General features: G+C 33.1%; 1 protein-coding gene across 4 annotated transcripts in view; it reads left to right on the forward strand.

Moving 5' to 3' along the window:
- Positions 1-26,679, forward strand: part of LOC126852715 (neural-cadherin-like) — a 140,399-nt gene that overhangs the window by 48,683 nt on the left and 65,037 nt on the right. The window contains exon 1 of one of the 4 annotated variants that reach the window (XM_050597784.1): positions 749-1,421. The exons of the other annotated variants lie outside the window; for them this stretch is intronic. The gene's annotated coding sequence lies outside the window, so the exon portion shown is untranslated. Of the gene's footprint in view, positions 1-748; positions 1,422-26,679 lie in introns of those variants that run through there. 4 annotated transcript variants of the gene reach the window in all.

Consider the following 26,679-nt stretch of genomic DNA (forward strand, 5'->3'; position numbering starts at 1 on the left):
AGATCTGTGTGTGCATGTCGTGTGTGTGTGTGTGTGTGTACGTGTGCGTGCCCGTGTGTGTGTGTACGTGTGCGTGTCCATATATGTATGTGACCGAGAATTTGATTGTATCATATAATCAGTAAAAGCGAGGATAAAAAGTCCATCCATTTACCTTGATAAATTTCACATCCGTTCTCTCGCGAGGTTTATTCACGACTAATAAAATAATAGCGATAAATAATATATATATATATATATATATATATCTATTCTATAATTATATTTTCGAAAAAGACAAAAGATATTAAAACTTACAGTTGCGAGCCTAATTATTATAATGTAATTAATAAATTAACTTACGAACAGCGATATTAAAAAATTTCTATTCTATTATAAACGATAACTATATCGCGAGAAATCTCAAATGTCGATCATCCCGCACGTTAACCATTAACTTTAACCGTAATGAGAGAGCGCGCAGTCTTCGTCGCTTAATGACGTAGTCAATTTTAAATGCAATAGTGAGCGTTAGATGCGCCCTCATACATTAGATTTTTCGTGTCGCGGTTAGTATCGAGAATTGCGAAAGAGCGAACTCTAGTTGCGTTTGATCGACCAATCAGAACAAGGAAATTATCTCGGCTCCGATTGGCCAATCAAACGCTTCCTTTTCAAGAAGAGCGCACGATCTCTAGCTCGCGACCAATGTCACTCGGCTGTTTATAACCGTGTGAGATTAGCGTCGCGTCCTTTCGTCCTTTTTTCGGGAACGAGGTCGACGTCGGTCGAGCTTTGTGAACGTCCGGAGTGTTAAACGATTCTCTCGCGATACGTTATCATACGCATCACAAAATTCGTCGCGCGTATAACAAGTGTACGGGAGCGCGATGAACAATTATCGGAAAATATCAATTATCGATCAACAATATTCTTCGGAGTTTCGACGTTCGTTGCGTCATCTGGAGTCGGCGTCCGTTCAGGTCTTTTTATCTATCGAAAGATGTCATTTCGTATTATATTTTCCGCGTAAGATCAGGAATTATCGAATGGACTTCGTAATTAATAAAGTTTTATGAGGATAATTAATTATTTTTAGCTTTGCGGTACAAGTAGAACGTCGCGACGTGACGTCACGAACGCGTGATAGCGTGAAGTAGGCATTGCGTCCTTTTACGTCGTGCGTCATAGATATCGATTTTTTGCGTTACATATTGTTTTGATTTACAAAACGCGTGTGCTATAAGTGTCCGGGAGTGTCGAATCGAATAACGGACGATCATCGAAAAGTGTTGTTTATCATCGTGGGCTGTGTCGTCTTATCCTAATTTGGATTCTCCATTGAGAAGCATCGTTCCACGTTAGTTCTTCTCACAACCAACCAAATTGGATATATCCTAGTGCAATCAGGCATCGTCGAGCAGACTTCGTAATTAATTAAGGTACGTGACAGCTGGTGACAGCAATCAGCTGTTTCTATAGTACAGTCAGGTGCGCGGTCAAATTTAAGTTTATTAATAATGTCGATAGAGAAAGAATCTTCTATCTCTTTCAGTATTTATAATAATTATGCGGATTCGTCATATTACGAAGAATTAAATTCTATTTTTTCTTCGAGAAGCGTCTCTTATCTTTATCGGTAATCGTACATTATTTGCACGTGAAGGGACGATAATTGTTATAAAAATCGAGTCTGGATATTCGTATATACATATATGGTATGCGAAAGACGCAGAGACCGAGTTTCGCGTACTCGAGAGATTCTCTCACTTCATAAATATTCACGAGGATCTATCTAGCCGAAGATCGTTCGATTTGAGAAATTCGCGAGACGTGACAGTTTTTCGTCGAATTCGGTGACTGTGACATTTCGTAATCGCTGAATCCAATTTACATTATGCATCGATGCGCGTATTCTCGATGAAATTTAATTTTTCCGTTACAAAACGCGTTTCATGTGAGTAGATAAGGATTTACCGACAAAGGATTTACGCTTCGGCGAAAGACACAAGAAGCGCCTCTCCGAAAATCCTTATCTTTCTCATACGGGCCTGTTTTTCACTCACTCGAGCCGATCTTATCGCAGAAATCTTCGCGTTAAAGGAGAACATCTTTTAACATTCTAAAATGGTTCAATCTCTCTCCTTCGAAAAATGCTAACGTTGCTTAAAAGTTAAGAAAAGCATTTTATAATTATTATTTTATTTATCTCGCGATCTCGTGAAAATGCATTTATCATTACCAATGTAATAAAATCTGTAATTATTTTTAAATACATGAAATTTATTAAATGTTATTTTATATCATTTAGTAATCATTTTATAATGTAGAGATTTTCGATAAATTGTCGATTAAATTTTATTACACATTATTAAAAAAATATATATATATATAAGATATATTTTGCACATAAATATTTATTATATAAATAATAATTCTTTTTCTTAATTTTTATCTAATATATTTATTTGGATTTGTGTGAATTTATGAACAATAGAGATTGAAATAATAAAAATAAAGAATTGAAATAATAATTCGAACGATATGGAAATGTTTTAACCGAAAATTGAAGAATCATAAAACCAGAAATCTATAAATATCTATAAATAACGAGATTTACAATAAAATATTTACAAATAAAGAGAGATAATTCTGTTTTTTAAAAACGCAACGCATGATAAAATAAAAACGTGTTTATTTATTGGCTGATCCATTAGCCATCGGTCGTTCGGCGTAAACTGGCAGATAACCACTGATAATAATTCATTATTATTGAACAGTTACGATGCATTATTGTCAATTAACGTCAAACTCAGGAACCATCAAAATCCGCGACTTTAATAGATAGTTCACAGAATGAAATATTATCTAGGATGCGCCGTAGTTCATGTTGATCCGATATTAAACTGATGTGATCGAATCACACGACGCTGGCGTTAAATTTGCACGTTTTAATGGAATTACTTAGCGTGACAGCATTTACAAACGCGTACTTAAATGTATAATGGCGCGAGCCCAGCCCGTGTAAAGTTTCGCTTACGCAATAAATTCCCGAATTTATAAAAATGTATTCGCTTGTTTGTATTTTAGTTGCTACTGTTAGCTGCCACGTAACGTATTCTCGTTTCGTACGTATATATATATAATTATATCGGTAGATTTTTCAGGTCATATTGCAAAACAAATAACAGAGGCAGAGAGAGAGAGTAACCGATAATTTACAATAATATTAGTATTCTTTTGTTTATATTAAAATGATACTATAATGAATTTATTAATTACATTGGAATTGAAATTTTGTTGTTATTAATCTACGTGAGAGAATAATAAATAAAAATCGTTATTAATCTTACAGTAAAAATATTCTTATTCTTACATTTGTAATAAATTTTTGCAAGTACAATAATTATTAAAATTAGAAGGATTATTAAAAAAATATTTCACTTATAAAAAAATATAATTTATTTATTATATAATTTTAAATTCTTTCATTTCTCGCTTGCTTAAATGGGCTATTGAATTATTATCGTAGCCCGAAATATTATTTTTTAAAATATTCTATTGTTTGGAAAATTCGTTTTGATTCTTTGGAAAAAATATCGAAAGAATTGGAAAAACATGACGCATAAATATATCTTTATTCAATTATACTTGCTTTTGTTCTACGAGCTTTTCTCCAGCCGTTCTTTTTGTTGTATATACAAAAATTTTTAATAGATATTTTAATATCTTTATTTTTATAAATTAATTTTGGATCTAAATATTGATCAAAATCATTAAAAAATTATGAATATAGATAATATTGAAACGCTGAAATTTCTTGAAACATTAAATGAGCGAACGATAGTTGTTGTCAGATATGTTTAACGAGCATACGCGTTGTAATATAAAGATCGATTATACCACGTGTAGAACGTACGACCGTACAGTTGAATATATCGATTAGCTATGAGAGTCATCTGATACAATTTATATCTTCCATATACTTGGATATTGCGAACATTGCAGATGCATTCTGCATTCCGTTGCGTAATAGTTAGATACGTGTAAACTGGATGCCTCGTACTATTATGCTATTAGCAATTCGTATTTCTCTAACGTTTACTGCATTTTACACAGTCGAGAACTTTATAGCAAACATTTTCGGGGTAATTATACAACAAGAGGCTAAGATAAATTTTATTATTATTATTTTTTTTTTAGGAAAAGAATTATTAAAAAATATTTTCTCTCATAAAAAGAAATATAATTTATTTATTAAATGACTTTAAATTCTTTCCTTTCTCGCTTAAATGGGTTATTGAATTGTCATCATAGCTTGAAATATTATTTTTGAAAATATCGTATTGTTCGACAAATTCGTTTCGATTCTTTAAAGAATTGGAAAAATATGATGCATAAATATATCTTTATTCGATTATTTGTGTTCTACAAGAATTTTTCCAGCCATTCTTTTTACATAATTTTCAAAGATTTTATGTTTTCCTTTTTTGAACTTTTTAAATTTCTCGGCGAGAAACTTTTTGGCAAGTTGCAGCACAAACTTACCGAACAGAACTCGCGATACATTTTCTCGCCGAAAGATAAATCGATGCATGATAAATGACTTTATCTATCTTAGAAGAATAGAGTCAATTACCGCAGATTTCTCTACGTGACGTATATAGCTTGGACTACTTGTCTGAGGGTATGATCTAACTAGACTTTGGTGCAACTCTAACAAGATTACTCTATGCAGCGTATACACTGCCCTAGATTAACTTTGCACGATCTGGTTTGACCTAGCTAGGGCATCTCTAGTTGGAATAATCTATAGCGGACACGAATTGCATTATCAATGATGGTCAGCGTTAAACACGACACGGCCAAGTTAAAGCTTTGTTTCAAATCCGTTTTATTTACGATATTATAAATAAATGATAATTTAATTAAATATAATCTTGAAAAAGCAATTAAATTACAAAATTATACAGACAATGTTGATCAAAATATATATAGGGTGTTTCTAAATATCTACAAAAAATTGTAGATGATTTTTTTTAAGAATTAAGGAGGATCTTTCATATAAACATATATTCTTATATTTTATATAAACATATACTCTTATGTTTCTCTCTAAAGAATTATACTCCTCTAAAGGAAGAGGTGAAAATTAAATTTTTCTTTTTCTTTTTTAATTTTTTTTTTTTTAATTTTGAAGAAGTTAAAAAATTTTGCATTTATTTAGAAACATCCTGTATATGTCAGATTTGTTTCTTTCGGCAAAAGATTTTACACAATTTCTAATAGAGTGGAAAGACCGAAGCTATCGCGTTCGCGGGCGTCTTTTTCGCAAAACCGATCACGTATTACGAACTTGGATTTTCGACGGAACGTTCTCGCCATGTTAAAAAGTGCTCGGGCAGACCAGACAAGCAATTAGTCTCCGGCAACTAACTGTACTTAGGAAGCAAGTGCATCATCATCGTACCGTGGCGCGCGGAGCACGGGCAATAAAAACTTCCTGACATCGCAAATTTTCCCGCAGCGCGTAAACAAACCATCGACGACGCCCAGACACGCTGTGCACGACGCGAAAGCGGTGCGGAGATGGTGCAGAAACCGAGGGCGGTGGATACATCGCTTCGTTGCACGCCGATAAATAATGAGCGCAATAACGCTGTCGCGTGCCTCCCGATGCATCCCGATCTCCCAGAATCGATTTTAAAGCAGGGTCGAAGTAGTTTGGATCGCTCGACGTACTTTGAGATAGACGTACTTATAGATAGCTCGAATTATGAATATTTCATCGCTGTATATTTTTTAAAATAGGCACTTCTCCGCGTTATAAATTGGACCGGCAAAAATATTATTTTACATCGAGTGTCTTAAAATTAGTAACAGCGTGTCTGCTCCCTGAAAAAATATGGAAAACCTGGAATTTTCAGGGAATTTTTTTATACTTGAAAAAATAAGGGAATTTCCATAGAATTTCCTTGGGACTCTGGAAGTTTAAAAAAATTTTTTTTATAATTTTGCTTTGATATAAGCAGTAGGCAATGCATCGATAAGCCAAATTGAAAATTAAAGTATGTTTAAATGTTATAATTAAAGTATGTGTATTATAAATATATATATATATATATATATATATATATATATTTATTTATTTATTTATTTTATTTATATATTTAATATTTTAATAAAATATTGAATATATAGTACATATTCTTTATTTTAATTTTTAATAATAAAAAATTAAAATGTTATATAAATTGAAGATTTTTATTTTAACGAAATTTATTTAGTTTTTTTTTAATACATTTGTAAATTTAACACTAGAAATTTAAATGATTTTGTGCTTTTCTTCTTTGTAAGAATGATAAGCATTAGAAAGTGCGTGATAAAAAAATAAATTATTTTAAAAAATTGCACGAAAAAAATCCTTAAAACATTCTCTTTATTTAGAATTTTGAACAAAAGTACCTGGAAGATCAGGAAATGTTCAAGGAACATTTTTTTACAAAGTTTGAGTAGATATCCTGATTAGGCTTTCAAACATGGGCTTCGTTAAAAGCTTCGTTAAAATTGATGTTCTCTTAGCATTTAAAATTTTTTACATTAAACATCTCGACACCAAATTTTGCATTAAATTTCTTCGAACGTAAAATGCATTGTTGTAATATACATAGGATTTTTTTAAACAACATCCGCTCGTTTTGGAACGTCCTCTCTCACTTTTTTATTTTCCGCCGTTTGCAAATCCAAACGTGCGGATATCGCTGTTGCAGATGGTGCACGAAATGCATCATTGCAGCATGCAGCCCGATCTTTTTCGAATACATTCGATACACATTCGGCATGAATGCATTTCTTATGTGGGAAAGAGACGGAATTATACTATAGACAGAGAGATACGGATTCGAATATACCATAATCTCTTGCGTTGATACCGCCAAGTGCGTGTTTCATCGAGCTCGAGGTACAGCTAAATAATTCGTGCCGGGTGAACGCAAGAGAGATCGCACGCAGGTGGCTGACCGGTATCGAAAAGCCATAAAAGCTCCCCCTCCTCCTCATCCTCCGCCTCCCATCCAGCTATGGGCTGGGATTAATTTCGTGCTGGACCGACACCTTCGCGCGCGCGCGCGATCAATCGAATATTTGAGGGACTGGTCTCTCATATATCGCTAACTTGTATATCACATACATACAATGTAGCATGTAGACATGTATATCTGCGCCAACGGACAGATGGAGTCGATCACTTCTGTTAGAAAACTGTCAGGGTGGAAAAATACTGGTCATGCGCGGTTGAAATTTTTATTTCACATCACTTTTTCGTCAATATACGATTATACGTGATTTAAAAATCAGCTGTTTTTCCGCAGATGATAGAATAATAAATGTTCACTTGTGTACGACTGTTTTAATTAATTATCAAATGGATATGATTTTGGTGATTGTGTGAAAGGAACATTTTGAAAGCGCAAGTGTTACAAATCAAATATACAAAGAAAAAGAAGAAATTGTTGAAAATAGGGAATAAAGAAAAATTTAGGAAAATTTAAAACTTATTAGGAATATTTAAAACTTTTTGTTTAATAAATATTTATACACATTTATATATATATATATATTATAAATTGATTTTATATTATTTTATATTATTAATTTGATATTATTTTCTGATGCAAGAATGAGAAACAAAAATATATTTTTATTGAACATGTAAATAAAAATTGCTTTTTATATTTTTTTTATTATTGTGCGACGAAAAATTTATTATTTGATGAATTTACTTTATTTGCATCAGTTCAATCATTTTACAAACTGAACATTGACTTGCTATATAAAAGATAAACAATTTAAAAGAGATAATTTAAAACATTTTTATGGCAATTTATAATCGAAGGCAACTCGCGACACAATAGATGATCGATTTTTATTAATATTTAATCATTGAAGATTGATGTGTTCACTGACACAATTTATTGTACATGTCAATTTATTGTACATGGCAGACATACTGTTCTTCTCCCTCGAGAAGAATAATATGAGCACATGTACCACATAACTCTATCTTTAAAGAATCATAAGTAGAAAACTAGCTTCAACATCGACAACAAATTCTCTAGAGCTTCGGATTCGCACGTGACTATATCCTGCATTTCTGCACAGTAACTTGTTACATACCTGCACTCGATGCAGAGTGTTCTCAAATGCGTTATGTTTTTATACATATATAAATTTATAATAATAAATTATATTTGTAACAACTATATAATAAAAATATAATAATTTTAAACTTGTAAATAGAAAAAGTTTAATTTGTTGAATACTAATTTATATAAAACACGCAAAAGTTTTATCATTCTTTTTGTTTAATATCTCTAAAATATAATATATAATGTGTATAAGTTATTGAATAATATAAAGAACTTACATTTTTAAAAATATTTTATTTTATTTTAATGCACTTGTGTGATTTATATGTATAAAATATATTTTAAATATTATAACATGTGTATATAAAATTCATGCAACGCTCGGAAGAAATTAATAATTATTAGCATCGTCTGAATTATTGAAATTTATTTATTTTGATATTATTTTGTGATGAGAGGTCGAGGAATAAAAATATATTTTTATTCAACGACTAAATAAAAATTATTTTTTATATCTTTTCATTACTGCATGACGAAAAATGAAAGGAAAGTATTTGCTTTGCCGAATTTATGACACTTTCATAAAATGATAAGCATTTTACAACGGTTACATAATACATAACGGATAAAATATTTAAATACTTGAGTGCATGTAACCGCATCCGATCAAATTTTCCAAATTCTTTCTACAACGAATGTTTTAAACATTAAAATTATAATACCAGCAAATATTTTATCTTTTCTATTATGCTATCTTTTCCCATTTTCCACGGAAAATGAGAGAGAAAGAATAAATCGATACAACTTGAATAAATTAAACTACGTAACACATAACTCGCGCAATACAAAATGAAACAATAGTATCGCATGACAAAAAAGGGACAAACACATGCAATCGCTCTTGATAGTTTCGTGCATGTGATGCTTTTTATTTCGGCCACGCAAGCGATACTTCGCGGGCGGCGAATCGAGATCGACGCGAAACTACATTTGGCGACTTCGCCGAACTAGATGGAAGAGTTGTTATCCCTTTTACGCCCTTTTTCTCGTCTCCACCTTTATTTTTCTCACGATTCAATTCCCATCACGTCGACGAAGTCGGAAATTATTCTGCTTGCGGCGCCTAGGAGCAGAATCCATATTCCACGTGATTTCCGCGATTGTTGGAAACTTCGGCTTCCAGTACGCCCTCCTATATACAAAACAAAATCAATAACTCATTTTAAATATAATATCTTTTTACTTATTTCTATCTTTTCCTTGTGACTGATCGTTATAAACACGAAGGCCAAACGCGAATTAAGCGCAAATATATCAGATTGACAGATCAGTTTTATAGATTTATTCTTATACAAAGCAAATATCCAAAATATTTTATTTTAAAAAATGAATTATTACGCATAATTAATTGTTTCAATTATATTTTTTGAACAGATATTTAATATAATAGATGTAATTATCGGAAAAAAATTTTTTAATGTAAACTTTTGACAAGATCAATACATCTCATTTTTAATTTTTAATATTTCATTTTAATATACATTTTACATAAGGCTGCGGTAACAAGATTTTACGGTCTCCTGACATCGCCAATTCCCCATTAGTCGCTCTATAATGTATAACCTAAACTGATTGACAGATTCAAAATAAATGTGAAGCGAACATAATAACAACTTGAATTTTCCCTGCTACGTGCGTGAGTTGTAAAAGAAAAAGAAAGAAAAATTTTCTGTAATTTTATTAAGTCACAATAATATGTTGAATTCACGTGTTTAATATTTCATTACGTTCTGAATGCAAATGTTTCGGAACCTTTGATTTATTCAGAGAATAATATTAACGAAAAATATTAATTTTCTTTTACGAAGACGTCAAAGCTATATTATTTTATATTTTAATTCTTTTTATAATCCGAACTTATTTATTTGATTTGTCAAACAGTATAAACGATATATATGTATATATATATTTTTTTTTTAATTTTGACAGTTTTTTGTTACTATTGTACAGCCAAAACATCCTTAAGGATCTTCGGCGAGAGCGGCAATGAAAACGGCGTTATTAATCAGCCGTAGCTTAAAGTTTTCCGCGATTTCTCGTAAATTTCGTTTAACTCGCATCCAACAGAGTTAGAACAACTTGATACTGGGTCAACGATATGTAAGGCGCGATTACAAAGTGTTGGATGCTCAGTGCGCCGCCTTTTACGACCCCGAATGCATTCTGCAATATTTCGAGTTTCGCTACGTACGGCGTACGGAACAAGTACCCGTAATTAAGTCGATTCCGTCTATTCGTATTAACTTTGATAATTTATTTTGGAACGCGCATCCTACTCCGCCAGCGCATTACTAAACTTTAGCCTCGCGACGTTCCCAGTAAATTAACGAACTCGAGACGCAATTTTTCTTGTCATATATTGGGCGATGGTCGAAGTGAAATATTTAGTGGGGAATTTACGATGATAGATTAATTCTTAAGTATATCATGCTTTGCCAATTATTTTAAGTTTCAGAAAAAGTAAACACACACTATAATCGTATTTTTTATTATGTTTATAAGTATAATTAAAAATTATTTTTAAACATTAGAGACCCTGCATTTATTTATATATATAATTTATTTTATGAGATATAGACGTGCATGTGTAAAATTTAATCTCCAAAAATCTCTTACAAAATTTAATCTCCAACTTTTTTTTCTTTCCATTTTATAAAAACATTCCACATTTGAATAATTAAAACGCAAATATAAAAAAAAATACAAAAAATAAATTCAGTTTATTAGAAATCGTGTTGGAAAGACATTTTTATCTCGCGTTTTATTTAACAATTTAATTTAATATAGAAGATGGAGGATTACAAATATTTCACGATTTTATATCGCGAAGAGGACAAAGGATTCTCTAGTCCCATCCATTTATCCGACTATATTCGTTTTCTGCAATTGAATTTGACTTATTCCAATCTCGGAATAGCAAGGATATCCGAATATTCGCGTGTATTCCAATTCGATCGCAGCTTCCAGATGCGCGCGAGAGTATCGGCGAGTATTGACTCAGAACGAGGGAGAATGACAATCGTTCGCCTTCCGGACGACATGCCTCTTTCAAGGCGAAATGCCTTTTTACGCGATCCCACGATTTTCGCCGCGTCCACAAATTCGAGAATTCATTTGCGTGACAAATATCGATTTCGCTGCGCTTTCGGAGCGCTATCCCCGCAACGCGGGCGGAGGGGGAGGGAGGGGGAGGGGAGGGAAGGGGATGGCTCCGCACCAACTATTCCCCTTATTGCACGTACTTCCCTGTCACGGCGTATTGACCCGGAAACCCATATATCCCGATGACAATATCGATGCCGGGTCCCGACCGGTGAGGCCAGGTGCCGCGGATATGATTCCGGATAATACCCGGATCGCGGTGCTATCGAGTGTAAGATTTAACGCGAGTCTCTGGATACCTTCACCCGGGCAGCGTCGATCCCTTCGATACGATATAGGATTTCTCTTTTCGTTCTTTAACGAGGAATATACACGAAATTGCGATGGACAGAGTCGGCGGCAGCTCTAGTTCTTATCGCGTGGATTTCTAATAAATGATATCGAGAGATTGAAAGTCTTTCTGATAGATGAATTGTTTGTTACGGAATACCTGCAGTAAAACTGGCTCATAAAAATATGAGATTTATAGAGAACGATTTTAGAGGATATATTTTGTTGAAAAAAAATTTTTCAGCAACAGTTTTTTTTTTTTATGAATGCGTCGAATTTCCTTTAATGACAATTTTCCAAGAACTTGATTCAAGTATTTTATGAGACGACAATTGATATATATATATATATATATATATATATATATATATATATATATATATATATATGAAGTATAAAGTATATGTATGCGATCTTTTGTACTTTACATTTTTATCTTGATTCGATGCATTTATTAAAAAATGGTTATATTTACTTTGTGCTCATATCAAATAACCAGTAAAAGGACTTTTTAGCCAGAAGGATATAAAGTTGATTATAATTAATATTTCACATATAAATGAACATTGAAACATTCCATAAAAAGATCGCCGAAGTAATTATATATGTACATCGAAAATCCATCCAACTTTATCGACGTAGCTAGGACGTACTGTAAGACGCTTATAGTTAAATCGTTCGAAGCAGCCATTAAACTCGCTTTATCTTTAATAACTGCCATCGATGTTATATTCATTCGAATTTAACAATAGCAGGCACTTTTGTCATTTCGATCGATTAATCAGGGCTATCGAGTTTTTTTTTTTCATACGCGAGCAAAACAGCCGAAGTATTTGACAAAAATCACACGGGGTTTTCGTCGGAAATATTTCGCCTGACAATTTGTTCAGTTGCTCACGCATTTGCGATTGCCATTTCAATCCATCGGATCGCGATGAAACTTCTATTTGATGGGTAAACTTCCCTCTCACTTCCAACATCAAACTTCACAAACAATTAATCCCAGGGATATCGGAGGTTGGCTCATCGAAAGATCGCCGACCAGCATCACATTTTTGTGATTCTTTCTGCGGCCATACAAGATATTCTCCGATAACGGCAATAGGATAAAAAAAAAAAAAGTTACAGTTTCTGTTGCGAGAGGAAATCAAGTAGCTTCGAAATACGCGTTAACTTATATGATGAAAAAATTGTTTATATATTTAGTGAGGTGTGATTTATTTTTCCTCCCTTTATTTAACCAGATTTAAAAATTATAGATAAATAAAATATTTAATCATAAAAGTGAATATTACAAATAGAAAAAATTATATATTTATTTCGCGAGCAATTTACACGGCACTTTATTGTCACAATCGATGCGGTGTGCATGTCGCTGTTTGTATTTCTGGAACACCCTATATGCCACATACTAGCGATCTTACGATGGGAGAGAACGAGCTCGGGGTCATCGAGTCTCGATTCAAGTCAGCGCTTTTGAATTCCTCGCATTTCGTATACGTACCGTAAGACAAAACGCAAGATTGGAACGTCGAATAAGAGGCAGTCCGCGGGTCTAAAGAGAACAATGACAGTAAGAATGGCACTTCTGTGTCGAAGAACGACTTTTGGTCGTCGTGATAGTTCGTATTGTCATAACTGGAAAATGCTAAATGCTTAGATGAAAAGGTAAAAGCTTAGGGATGAAGCTAAAAGGCCGTATTACGATTCTTTTACCGCATTTTTATCCGAAAGAGTCAGCATATATTATAATATATAAAATATTTGCTTTTATTTTGACACACATATGCATACAAGAGTCTATAAAGATGACATGAAAATTTTATTCAGAAAGATGTAACCGCGTGCACACATTTACAAATATAAAATTAGTAGCATACTTATCGTTAATAAAGCTTAATAAAATCTAAAAAATACTATTATATAAAATTTTATATATAAAGGAAAGAGAATAATACACACACACACACGATATATCTATTGTTTCTTTATATTATAAAATTAACATATAATTTTGACAGATTACGTTAGTATTTAGTTTATTTATTTATTTCTTAAACTTTATATGCATTTCAGCAATAAATGTGAATTGTAAATGTGAATGTAGGTCTTTATCCGCCGAAAATTTTTATATTTTTTGAAAAAAAGAATTTGAAATTAAGCGATATCTGCCTCTAATTCTCATTTCTATATTTCTATTTTTTTAATTTTTTTCTATATGTATATTTCTGGAAAAATTAAAAAGATATTCTTTAAATTTCATAAAATTATTTAAATGGATCCGAACGAAATGTATTCAAAATGAATTACGTCGGCATAAATCGATTTTTAATTCTATGCGTATAGTAATATAACGGACATTCTTATAGATATTGCTAAAAATTAAAAAAAGATATATATCATCGAAAGAGATATAGATTAATTTGATGAAGAATGTCATTATTTAGAATATTACTGCAAGTATTGCAGTTTAACAAAATGAGATATAATACTATATATTTTTAAATGCGTTTAATCTTTTTAGACGTGTATGTGTCTATGTACTAGTAATTTTAAGAGATGGCATTTTTTTTTTTAGAAAGAGTATGACATATTTTTACAAATTATATTATTCCGTAAAATTTCTCTAAAATCTAGTAGAGTTTGAAATGCATCCTTTTCCATCTAGCGCGATCAATATAACGCATTTATTTCATACAGTTCATTTATTTCTCCAAGATTTAATAGCTCGATAATTAAATTTCACCTCAGCAATCACGTTTAAGCATCAAACGAATGCGGACCTTTGCATCATTCAGGTCAAATTATTATCGCAGCATCTTTCTTTCTCTCCCTTCCCCCTCCCCTCCCCCCTCTCTCTCTCTCTCTCTCTCTCTCTCTCTCTCTCTCTCTCTCTTCTCATACTAGTCATCGCACATAATTCACGCGCCGGATGGGATCCTTTCGTACAGCAAAAACAGAAGACAATTTTTTGCCTAGCAAAAAAATTAGTGCAACGGCGTATTTTTTCAAATTTAATTTGCTCCTATTTTACATCCGGCTTTGTTATGAGTACACTCTTTCTTTTTCTCTTCCTTTCTTCCTAAATTTCCAGAAGGGGGGAGAGGGGGGTTGGCGGATTGCGGAGATGTGCCTCCGTCGACCGATCGATCGTGTTAAAAATTGCAAGGCCAGAGGCGCCATCGTACCCGAGGATATCGACCCGGCGTTTTTTCTCGTTCCTTATTATAGTGCGGGGATCATAATTGATGATACGACGTTGCCGTAACTTTCGGCACGAATCTCGCGCTTCATTATTCCTGCATCGCTATATACATATATGTATATATATATATAGATTCGCGGGATCTCCGTCTATGTGTCTGACATTTTTGCGTTTATCGGCTCTACTCTGGTTACTTTCTCTGCCATTCTGCTCCCGTTCGCGCTTTGTTGCATGAAATAATGATGATGGAGAAGTCCTGATGCGCAGATGCTAACAGCGCGACGTCAATCTTCCGCATCCGATGTATCAGATATGCCATTCTGGGATTATTATCGTCTTTGTATATATATATATATATATATATATATATATATATATATATATATATATAGGAGATGTGCCGTTCGCGAATATTAAGAATGATAATAAAATTTCAAAGAATCACGTTCGATAATTTTCACGACAAAAGCTACAACTTCCAATTATTTTTTACATCTTAAACTTTAGATATACGCGATGATATAATTTTATCCCTTCTTTAATCTTCTTAGTGATTTTTGTTTAATATAAGATTATAATTTTAAAACTCTAACAAGATATTTAATGCTAAAGATCATAAAGTGAAAAAATTAGTTTATGATCCACTCTTAAAAAGAAATTAATTATTTTTCTACTTTCTAATATTAGAATAAATAAACCTCTTTGCCTATCTCGACACAAAATTGTTAACTCTCCACGAGAAGGATTATTAATCTAAAACTAAGTTGCCAGAAAAAATAATATCGTACCTTCCTATGCAAAATTTATTCGATGTGGTTTACCCAGTGTCCCAATGGAAATAATGTACTCGATGTTTCACACGAGCGGCACTTTTACAAAGTTCATACCTCGCTTGAATCCAATTTTCAACGACGATACCGCGGAGAGAAAGATTCATCAAAATTTCTCTCTTGTTTAAATATGAGAGCGCGCCGTAATTATTAAACTGACCGCTGACTAATAAAACCGCGATGCAGCGAGGGTCATTGTCTTTTTGTCTAATTTCTGTATTTTTTTTTTTTATTAAACTTACTAGCAAAGTTAGTTGCTAAAATAGATTAATGTGTTTTGGAAAAGCTTTCTCTTGACTCTGTACAAATGTACCTGACTAGCCGGCGGCGTTTTGTTGTTATGTATATATACTCGCGAGTTTTGTTTAACGTCAACTTCGTTGAATCGTACAAAATTTCCCTTACCGTACATTAAATTAAGCGCGGTAGGAACATGTAACTTTTCAATCATATAAATTTATAATAATTTTTTGCAACCATTTTTGACGTATTATGAAATACAAAATAACCACATTATTTGAATAAACGATGAAAGCACGAAATTTCATATTTCACGATTGCGTTACATAGTATTCTTTATTTTAAAATGACTGATGTAATAAAAGTTGTACGATTTAAAAATCTTATGCATTTTTATATAATATTTTATTTTAGCTATATATTTCCAATCTTTTAATATGAAATATAATATCATAATTATGTAAAATTTATTTTACATGCTAATATCGTTTGAAAATGGAAATACATGTATAATGAAAGGTAAAAAATTAATCTTGATTTAATATATATCAAATCTCATTATTCATAGATTTTAATTGGGTCACGTCATTAAAAAATCTAAGTAACAACAAAGTATTAATTACGAAATTCTCACATTAGAACATGATTAAATACTAGCGAACTTTATAGCTAATAGCAGTTTATTTCTTTCTTCATTAGCTTTCCTTTGATATGAATTTGCAATTAATTTTTGGAAATTGCATCATGTATCGTATAGTTCGCAAATACTTATTACTGCATATTTGATTAATTAAAGCTGATTAAATTTATTTTAATATAAATTCAATTTGAAATTAGTATTTTTACTGTTTACACAAGTTGTTAGTTGGCAAAAGTATAAATATAGAAATTAAACAGCTACGTAAGTCAATTATCCGAAGGAAAATTACCTTGAAATTCGTCAAAAGAAATTTGTATCATTATTAAAATCGAATACAAAATACACATTGAATACATTTTCCTGTATATTCGCCGAATAAAAAGTGCCAAATTTGCGCAAAATTTAATATTCTTTATTCTCTCGCGTGGGGGCGGTGGGGGAGGGAGGGAGGAGGGGGATTGTCGTTAGCATGCTGTTTCTGCGAAACTTGCGCAAAAATAAAATAGAAAAACAAGAAAAAAAAAGAAGGAGAATAACAAGCGTTACGGAAACCGTTCGCACTTTTTCGTTGAAAATTTGTACTCGAGTTTGGCCGTACTCTCGTCGGCCATTAACGGAAACTTCGCGGAAATTCGATATTTCGCGAATTTACCGAATTTCTATCGAAATTCAATTGCGATTAACGTCAGATACGGGGATACGCGCCCACGCGCGAACACACGAAAAAGAGAGAGCGCAAATATCACCGTCGCATTCTCTTGACAGATGACATCCCGCGCGCCGTACATTCTATATATTCCGTATCGTACTTTTCCGCGTGCTTATCATTTCATATCCGTTTCGACGTCGTGTGATGAATCCTCGGTTATCCGCGACATCGATATAATGCCATTAGATTTTGAGCGATTCACGTTTGTCCGCGGCTCTATAAATAATCCTCATGACCGACATCGGAGGGAATAACGTCGCGAAACGCTAATTGACGAGCCTGTGGTTGCAACATGCCTGAAAAAAAAAAAAATGCGACAACGCTCGGATGACGTATCGTACCGGTTTAAAAAAAAATATCGTCGGGATAAAGGTAAACACAGATCTGCAAACTCGTTTGACATCGCAGTCTCTCTATTGCTATATATCTCTCTGTTTTCGTCAGAGACAGATTGATATCGGACAAAGTAAATAGTCGCTTGCTGTTGCTAAATATCTCTTTCTAGAAGCACAAATATATATTAAATTTAGTATACATTTTGAATATTTAATATAATATTGAAGAAAATTCAAGTGTAAATTGATAAAGTTTATTATTTGAAAATTAATTAAGTTGACAGAAAATGCGTGACAAAACAGCGTTATTTCATGTAATTTTGAAGATTGTATGTCAAAAATGGAGGATTCAAAGCTAAAGCTTGATAAAATTCAATTGTCTATAGTCTATATTAATATTAATTTAGCGCAATAAATTTCTACAAACGTGAATGTTGTACGCAGATTGTAATTTCCATAATAAATTAAGATTAACTCGCATAAATACGAAATTGAAGTCTACGATCAAGCTCCAACAAAATAATTTGAATACCGAAATAATTATGTAGATGTGGAAAACGGGGAAGGGGGGGGAGGAGGAGGGATGTGGGAGTGTGGGTCAAATTCTCTTCAAAGTCTGCTCGTTTGGATATGTTGCGGGATACCAAAGATTAATAGCTGCAAAAGCCCTCGAAAACCCACCACCCTGCGTTTCTACGCAGATTGTCGCAAGATTGGAAGACCGAAGTTAGTAGCCGGCAAGCCGTAAAGCGGAGAGTGTTTTCGGATATTTGTTCGCGTTGTGCCCGTTTCACCTAACTCTCTCGGATTCGCCCTTCGAAACTTATCCGGTGAATTATGGCGCGAAACTTGGCGACGATTTTTACGTCGACTCGATCTGTCGTTCGTGTTTCTCAGCGGCCAAGTTAGCGGCGCACGTAAGTTGGATCGTAAGAACTCGATTTCCGGACAACTGACTCGGTGGCGAAGTGGTCGATGGATTTCGCAAAATATCCCTATTCGTCTTTCATGTCGTTCGCGTTTTGCTAGTCCTCGAACAACTCCCAGTGTGTTGATTCTTAACGCTATCGTTAATCTAAAATATGATAGAATTGGAAAGAAAGATTAATCGAAATAAAGCTTATTTTTTTAATTTCAATGATAGATTTTTTGACTAACTTAAAATGAATTTTTTTCTTAAAGATAAAATACTACGAAGAAAAATCTATCTACATTGCATGGAACTTACTATTATTTAATAATAATATTATTTACATAATAATTTCAATGATTAAATTTTAAACTAAAAATCGGATGTAATGAAATTGATTAAAATCTATGTGATAAGCACGAGTTTATTTTTGAAAAATTAATTGTTTGAAAATAAACTCGTATATAAATATGCTTTGTATCAAAATTTAATTAAATAATTTGAGAAATCTGGGTAATTTTGATGTAAACACGCCAGGCTTTAGTCATCCGATCACGTTTAGCAATAATTCCGCAATCAGAACACACAGAGCCAATATGCCAGAATTAATTCTGGCGTTGTAATTCGAATCGGGAGACGAAAGGATTACGTTCCGGAAAGGAGGTCGTTGATTGAATAGACACGAAATGATGTCACGTTTGCCATTGCCGTAGCATTCTGTTTCCTTGCTCGTGCGGCAGAGCCGAAAGTGTCTTATTACCGGAAGTTTAAAACGTTGAGCGAAACCGGGAGACGATTATTACATCCAGGATACAGTTTCGATCATTCCTATTTTATTGCATCACTTTTATAAAAACAGAGAGAAATCGTTACTTTCTTTAATGTAAACAAAAACATGTATTAATATTACTAAATTATATTTTATTACTATTAATTTATACTTTAATATCGTAAAAATTAAAAATTATAAACAAATAACAGAAAATTCTTGATTCTTAAAAGTAGCCAAAATCTCTTTGCTTTCAGCATGTTTGCGAATACTCTCACAGCTGTTTTTGACTAATATGTCAGAAAGACTATTTTGACGAATAAAAAATTTAATATTTGTTATGATTTTTTATTTTTAATATTAACGAATAAAATAACAGTAATAAAATATAAGTTAATAATATTTATGTATGTTTTTGTTTATTAAAGTAACGACTTCTCTGTTTTTGTGCAAATGATGAAATATTTTCACCGATACTACATATATATATATATATATATATATATATATATATATGTATGTATGTATGTATGAAATTTGCGGAATTTCTGCTTCTGGTTATTAGCTAAATTCTACTACGCTGGCCGTTGCTGCGGCCTTTCGCCGAGAATCGGTGCGGCTAAACGTGCTGCGGATGGTTTCCAGAAGTTTTCGTCCGCTCGTCGTTATTATATTATACATTTCGTCTGCGCGCGATGTGGGTATGCGATTAAAATCCGCACCCCGCAACGGATTATGCTCGCTATTTTCCATCGCCCCCGATAACCACAACGCGACGCGATGCATAGCTAATGAGCGATCGATAGAAGCTGCAATCCCTTCGGCTACGATTACTTGGCCTCTCTTCCATCGAAACCATCTGTACGCATGATTACGTAGTGGTTATTCTTTGCGATTTTCGTGCCACTGATATCTTTGATGTGAGTTTTATGGAAATAGTTTTATGGAACGTATAAAAGTTGTACGACTACTTGCATTTCGATCAGTTGGAGAATATTACCGACTCAATTTTTCTGAATGTACTGAAAATATCACTTTCTCTTTAAATTCTTTCTATTATTAATTAGTAGAATTAATAATTAATAAATTAGAGAAATATAAATGTCTATCTCGCTAAAGATAAAATGTCGCTTTAATTTATAATTAAAATGCACTTATTTATTATAATCGCGTTAAAATATATAAGTATGTGTGATATTGAAAGTAAAGAATCACGATTACATTGTGCATAATCACTAGTACAATCAAGGCAAATGAGAATCTGAGTGACGTATCTGGCCACTATCTAATCTTCGACTGCTTGCGATATCTCGCTCGTGTCCGACAGGGAAGCGTAATGCAAATGACAGTTGGCAAGCAAACGTCATTCCGATTAAACGTGACAAAACAAAACGGCTGAGAACAATCAGGAATAATGCGACACACTTATAATTGCGAATCGGTAATCATATTAGATTGCAATGTGCAGTTCAGCTAGAAAAACAAAAAACCTCAGTCTCGCAACGATAACAGCTTGTTTTGACAGTCGAGCGATGCTAGAAATAAAAAAAATAATAATACGTGATATTTTTCCTCGACTCTTAATCACTCGTGCGAAATTTGCATTTTCTCCATTTTCGACCTTTTTAGCATAATACCGGATTGTGTATTTCTCCAGTTCAAAGCAAAAAACACGTGAGAATCATTGCGAAATTCCTTAAATGAGAAAGTTGCGCGCGCGCGAGAGAGAGAGAGAGAGAAACGTTGAAGGTGTTCGAGGAACTTTTTCTCCTCAAAGAATCCCAGGATAACGAGTGTCCCAAGTTTCACTTCAATTGCCGCGCATTTCTTATTTTGCATGAATATCTGCAAAAGGCAAATGCCGCGTTTCATGAAGCGGAGTTTCCCTCCCTCCGGATAATAATCCATATCCGTGGTCATATCGCTGATGTAATCGGACGGTCAATCGTTATCTTGCGGGTTCGTGTCTTGAAACTATGCGCGAGAAATGGGAATCGATATAGGATCGCGTTGTGTCGACTCGGTCATGTCGTCGCCAGTCTAGATTGCATTCCAGCAATTCCCGGCATTTGCAGAGGCAAATGGGATGCACCGATTTAAGATGGATGGATATTGCATATCGTGATCGATGACGATTTGCCCCGCGAACCGATTAAATTAATTGCGATAACGTATTCTGTGCCGTGCGCTTTATCGCGTTTATTTTAATATTTCATTTTATTCTTCCGTAAATGGGCGATATTTTCAATTGCGATGCTGAAAAACGGAAATGATATATATTCGATAATGTACGATATTAATTGGCACGATATACTATTAAAGAAAACAGCTGTTATTTCAACGCACGAAATATGCGAATCATTAATTTCTATCAATCAATCAGCGATACTCGCGTTTAATTAAGATTGTTTTTCATCGGAAGGGGAAAATTCCGAGCGATATTTAATTACACGCTTAAATAATCGTTGCGTGTGTATGTGGATCGCTCTTGGCTTCTTGCGATAATGATCATAACAATTTAATATTTGACAAATTATAAATACTCTTTGCATATAAACTAAATTATTTTATGGCGAGATGAATGCTGGGGATATCGTAGCTTAAAGGACTTTTCGCTCGTCATTTGAGGGAATTTATCCAAAAAATAATACCCTTCCACCTAAAATATCATCTGCCTCTCTATAAAATTAATTTCAATAAGTCACACCCACACATACACACACAAAGTAGCTCTCTCTCTCTCTCCCGGCGAAACTTCCGACATTGAAATATCTCACTTTTTCTTTCCACTTGGCAAACGAAATGGCGAACGGTTCAAACAGTATTCCATTACAACTCCATCGCTTAGAAATGGTTTTATCAGCCTGCGCACTATTGTTACTTTTAAAATTGAATCCGCCTTTTCAGCAAATAAAGGAAAATATAAGGAAATATATGAAGATAAAGGATATCATAAATTTAATATTTTCGAAAAAAAAAAAAAATAAATACAAAATGTCTTATCTTCCACTTTTTTATCTGTGGATGTATATTATTATTACTTTTATGTTTAATATTCATTATATGAATATTACAAATATAGTGTATTTTATTTTTATTGCATACATTTATTCATTATTAATATTTTTCTTAATTTACAATTATCTCAGTTAAACCTTTTCTTCTAGTCAATAAATGTTAAAACTACCAGAATTTGCAATTGTAAACTCACTGTACTGTGAGCAACCATTTTACAATACAATGAAACCGTTTATACATAACAAAATTGATATTGCGGTCAAATTTATTTTGTGAATGTTGGCGTTAATATTTGAGTTATGGAATTTTAAAACTAAGTGCGCTTTTGTATTATCTTTTTTTACATTGCGAATTGTTATTTCCTCTAAAAGAAAATACGGCGTGGAAAAATATTGAAATTGTTCAACAATTCACACGGAGGTACGAGATCCTGCGTGTAGATTTTTATAAATATTCATAAAGAATCTATAAAAAAAAAAATAATATTTTCAGAATAATAATATATTAAAACACTCCATATGGTGTTAACAAAAAATTTTATAATTATTTGTAATATTATTTTTAATATTGTTTTATATAATCGATATCAATGTTAGAAAAGAATGAATAAATGCAATCGGTTTTAAATCAACGATTTAAAGAGACTTGGAGAGTTGTAAGTTTCAACGCGACGGCTGAAAAATATCAAATGTCAAAGAGGGAGGGATGGAAACTTTGCGAACATACGCTTCAATAGTCACGTTGTGCCGTCTGTGGTCTCTCCGTCCATCGGGCATAGTCGAACAAACGGATCCGTGAGTCCGCATGAATTTGCCCGGAGAATAGAATTTTCGATCAGCTGGCTATGCAATGACGCCGAGGCAGTCGTGCCTGTCAACGACTTGTACCCGACTTGTACGAATCTGCAGATCGCATTTCACCGGTTCCACATCCCCGCGCCTAATCACCCGGTACATCTTTCTAACGATGTCCGTGAAATGTGCATATCAACTATCGAGAAAAATACTTTTGACGTTTCGCCGATATATCGTCGCGTTTTTACTTTATATGTTAGAATTTTTGAGAATTTATAAAATCATTGCAAAGTACTTGGATGTCGTGAGATATTTTAATTCATGTTCATGTTGCATTTCAATTTTTTTTTTCTTTTTTAGAAATTGCCATTTTTCTGATATCAATTATTCAATTAATAAACACCAATAAAATAAACCTTTATCATTGATTACATGCATTTACTGAAATGAAACTATTATTAGCAATTTATTTCATAGAAATAGCGATGCAAAAAATTGTTAAATTTAATTGCGGAAAAATATCTTTTTATTTATTTAAAGAAAATTAAAGTTATTGAAAATGCACGAATCGTTTAAATCTTTAGTATAAGATACGAGAATAAAATGATAAACGAGAAATGGTGAGGGTTAATTTAGAGATGCAAAATATTCTCAAAAAGGATATGCTCTTTAGCGAATAAAATTTATAACTTTCTCGAGAAAGTCTCTTTGTATATTACTTTTGAAATATGAATATTAACTTAAAAATTTTATGATGTAAAATGACTGATTCTGAAATATTACATCAAATTCTTTTCCGACATAAAAATCGTGCATTATACTTGCCCGTCCAGTTTTTCTGTCCTCATATTGTTGCACTTAATTCTTAATGAATTAGTAGCTGTGAAATTGATACTACTTAAACACGCAGCACTGCATGTATAGCTACCGCTAAATTGACTGTTGCACTAACAATTACTATTTATGCTATTGGATTCCGCGAAACCCATTATCGACACGTTTACGTAACAATGGCGATGTAATTAGTCTTTACGCATAGTAGAATAGACGGTACGAACGATATTCAAAATTGCATCAATTGTATTTTCGAGAGTTGTCCGATGGACAAATTCCATCGGTCATCCTTTTGCCTAAATATTACAGTTAGAGAAAGATAAACAGTGCATTTAAAAAACATCGCTTTGTTAACACGCGTACGTATGTGTTACGCAGCCTTTGCGTACTCCGATATTAGTAATATCATTTTTTTTTAGCCATTATACCCGAGCGAGTTTGCGCGTTTATCTCGAAATGTATATCGTTGTAATTTGTTTCAATGCATTATAATTAATTAATGTAACACGATAGTGGTATATATAATTTCATTTATTTTATATTTGAAAAGATTCGCTAAATATTATAAAGTCAATTTATTTAATTGACGTGTACAATTTCAGATCGGAAATATATTCATATCGGAAATATACATCAGAATATATATATATATATACATATTGGCGTGCTTTATTAATTATATCTGGAAAAATTATGATATAAATCTTTTTAAGAATATGAAAAAAGGGAAATAATATATTTTATTTTAGATTGTCGTTTTGGTGATGATCTTAAGATAAAATTTTATCTTCAAGATAAAATATCGATTATTCAAAATCTTCGCTATGGTATCAGATTTCTCATGATAATACAGTTTGCATTAATGAAGGATCGATTTAATCTCGAAATGAATAACTGATATTATCGTAGAAAATTGCGCTCGCGATCTGTGTCTCGTGCACGTGCAAATCGATTAGTTGAAAGGTTTTGAAATTATCTCAGAAATAGGGTCTCTCTCTCTCTCTCTCTCTCTCCGTCAGTCGCATCTCATTACATTATCGACGTCGTCCTCGTCTCAACATTGTATTATGTCGTAATATAGCTCGTCAAAGGTATACATTGTGTATTCGGGCTTGCTGCAAGTTCCGCGCGAGAGACGTGCGATGACTTCCGGCAAATCGATTCGTGTATTATTTATCGGGCCAACCTGCAAAGCGCCTTCTCTTCGGAAATAGATACTTTAGACGGAGAGCTTTCCGTGAGAAGAAATATTCACGAACGTTTTTCCTCCGACTTGGACGAATCTTGGCAGGTTTTTAGAAGAGAAGTCTCATCCTTTGTGTTCTTATTATTATTTAAGATTAGAGATAAAATTTTTTTCTGTGAAACTATTATCGGAAACTATCAAAAAATGAAAAAGAACACGAACTGTTATCGATGTTTTAAAAACATAATAATTATTATATTCACAGAAAAATAAGAAAATTTTATTTCCGATAATTTTTGGTTTTTCAAGTATAAACTGCAAAAATTTTAAAAAGAGAAAGTGTGACTAAATTACAGATGCATGCTCCACAAATATAGGGAGTTTTATCAAGTTCAGAGGCAGGCAGTTCGCGAAGATATAAATCAGAGCACCGCTGTGCGATCTCGTCTGTCGTGTTCGGGAATGGATTAGTGAATGTCAGAGCTGAATGCGAAATGCTCTTTGAAGATTCAATGAAGGATGATAGATCTGGTGGATCGCGGTAATGCTCCGAACAGCCGTTGAAAGTGGTTGCACGAACAGATGCGCGACTTTGCTCGAATTTCCTTTTGACTTGTGCATGATTTTAAAATTCTAAAAATCTTAAAAGAGTGCCTTTCCTTCAAACTTCTTTAATCTAAAGTCAGATACAATGAAAAATAATCAAGGTTCAATAAAGTTATATTATTTTACTAATTTATATCTCGAATGGACAATAAGAGAGCTTGTGAATTTATATTGAAGGTTGACTGACGAGCGAATAAAGGATCGGGAGATAAAAAAATATAAGAAAAAAATAATATGCAGTTCAACATATGTGTACTTTACGTGTAAAAATATATGATCTACTTTAGTTAAAAGTACCAATACTATCTCGACGATTGCGGTCTTTAGTTTGAGCCCAACCGGGGCGAAACTTTTTTAATGCGCATGTTTTATAAGATGTATCAGGATTTCAACAAGCATAAATTCCGCACCGAATCCTCGAGGAAACGCTTTCAGCACATTTCAGACGATTTTTCTGCGCAAGTTTAATCTTATTAGCGCGTTTTATTATATCCATAATGATAATCGGAAAAGATTTATAAAAGGATTTTACAAGGGATTTGCAAGGAAGGGAGGTTAATTTTTATTTCGCCATTTCCGTAATATTTTCTGAAAGCTCGATCGCTTTGTCTCCCTAGATCTGTATAACAACCGAGATGAATTGTAACATCTCGTACACTTAATTAGTCGAAGACCTCGCTATTTCCTATAACGTGGAGACAATCCAAGCAGCTCCTACGCTAACCGACACCACCGTGTTTTGCTACAGATGTTTACGGCTATGTGTTGTAAGCGCGTCGTCGTAGAACGTCCTGGATTTGCGGATGGCATTCCGTACATTCCGGCCTGTACCGAGCGAGATTTAACGCAGCGCTTTAATCCAAAGTAAATGTAACTGTATATTTAAACAGTCGTCGGTATTAGATAGTGGCCGTAATCTCGAATAATCTGTTGACGAGCGCCATTAACTATCCACATACCACGCATATATTCCGCTACGCTTCTC

This window comes from Cataglyphis hispanica, chromosome 11 (genome assembly GCF_021464435.1).
Source record: "Cataglyphis hispanica isolate Lineage 1 chromosome 11, ULB_Chis1_1.0, whole genome shotgun sequence".
NCBI classification, from domain to species: domain Eukaryota; kingdom Metazoa; phylum Arthropoda; class Insecta; order Hymenoptera; family Formicidae; genus Cataglyphis; species Cataglyphis hispanica.